This window comes from Phacochoerus africanus, chromosome X (genome assembly GCF_016906955.1).
Source record: "Phacochoerus africanus isolate WHEZ1 chromosome X, ROS_Pafr_v1, whole genome shotgun sequence".
In the NCBI taxonomy this organism is placed as follows: domain Eukaryota; kingdom Metazoa; phylum Chordata; class Mammalia; order Artiodactyla; family Suidae; genus Phacochoerus; species Phacochoerus africanus.
In genome coordinates, this window is record NC_062560.1 from 23,923,464 (window position 1) to 23,925,165 (window position 1,702).

The following is a 1,702-nucleotide window of genomic DNA, read 5'->3' on the forward strand; positions in this document are numbered from 1 at the left end:
TGGGTACCAGAAGATCACAAAACTGACCTACACTGTTGCCTATTGGGGATCTAGAACATTTGCATGTATCTTCTTGACTTTTTACAGCTCATTTGTTTTGACAAAAGTTAAACTTGAATGACAGAAAGGGTTTTGGCCATATGCAGGTAGTTGAAGGTAACATTTTTTTAAGAATGGAGACCCAGCCTTTTGGCCACCGCCATATTTCAGTAACTCATGAACATGACCAACATAAAGGGAAAAGAGATGGGGCGCTGCTATATATATGTTCTCTAGACCTTTTAGAAAACATGGAGTTATTCCTTTGGCCATACATACATACATGCAAATCTACAAGAAAGGAGATATTGTAGACATCAAGGGAATGCTCACTGTTCAAAAAGGAGCATTGCACAAGTGTGCCCATGGCAAAAGTGGAAGAGTCTACGATGTAGCCCAGCATGCTGTTGGCACTGTCACAAACAAGTTAAGGGCAAGATTCTTGCCAAGAGAATTAGTGTGCATATCGAGCATATTAAGCCATCTACAAGCTGACACAGCTTCCTGAAACATGTGAAGGAAAATTATCAGAAAAAGAAGCCACAGAAATAGGTACTTGGGTTCAGGTGAAGCGCCAGCCTGCTCCACCCCAGAGAAGCACATTAGGGAGAACCAATGGAAAGGAGTCTCAACTATTGGAACCGACTCCCTATGAAACTGGACTGTACACATGTTTCTCTTAATTGAGTAGAAGTGTTGTGTGCCCTCGCTCAAAGAAACATGTAAAGCAGATTCTGTGTTTGAATTCAGTGGGTGACGTCTTTATTATTCAAATGTAGTGATTTTTTCCCCCTGAAAGATGTGAGGTAGTTCATTGTGAAATGTACTCCACTGGTTAATTAAAAAAAAAAGGAATGAAGACCCATGCTTAATGAAATCATTTCCTTAAATAAGGAGGGAGCCTCTCATCAGGCATTTGGGAAACTGTGGGTTTGATTTCAGATCTGTTTATATTTCTAGCACTTCCATTAGAACATGAAGTTACAGATACTGAAAGTATGTCTGGGTTGCTTTGTGCAAGTCTTCATTTTAAGGGGCAAAGCATACATTAAAGACGTAACTCTAGGAAAGTCATCTGACCTGCCTTTGTCCAGACAGGGCTCATGTGGAGAAGAATAGAATCTGAAGTGCTGAGCAGAAGCGAGAACTAGTTCCTGATGCGGAGAGTGGGAAATGTTGCCTTCATCTGGGAAAGGACCCTAGAGGGCTTTGGAAAGGACCTGAGAGGACTAAAACTTCTTGGGTTCTGCTCTCTCCAAGTCTCTGAACTTCCTTATTTAGTATGTTATATCATTCAGTTATTTCAATGACCAGCAAATTCTTTCCCTGGAAGTAAACTATGCATGAAGCCAAATCACAATCATAGCGTTCTTGGGTAAGCATGGAATCTGAACAAAAAGAGTTTACTGCCCGATATGAATGTTTAATGTTTATATATATGCCTGCACACACAGATCAGGGGGATTCTGGCTTTGGGTGTGGTTCACCACACCTGTGAGTGGATATTGGCTAGATCCATTTACCTTGCAGGCTTTCTCTTTGTTTCTGTGGCTGACCACCCCTATTCTGACAAACGATGGCCTGGGAGAGAGACTCTATTTAAGATGACTGTATTAGTTGTTAACTGCCAAACAAACAGCTTGAAAATCTGACTGGTTACCGC

At 41.3% G+C, this 1,702-nt stretch overlaps 1 pseudogene; it reads left to right on the top strand.

Annotated features, from left to right (window-relative positions):
* The first annotated feature begins 222 nt into the window (after window positions 1-222).
* LOC125117968 (60S ribosomal protein L21-like) lies at window positions 223-722 on the top strand (annotated as a pseudogene).
* The last annotated feature ends 980 nt before the right edge of the window (window positions 723-1,702 follow it).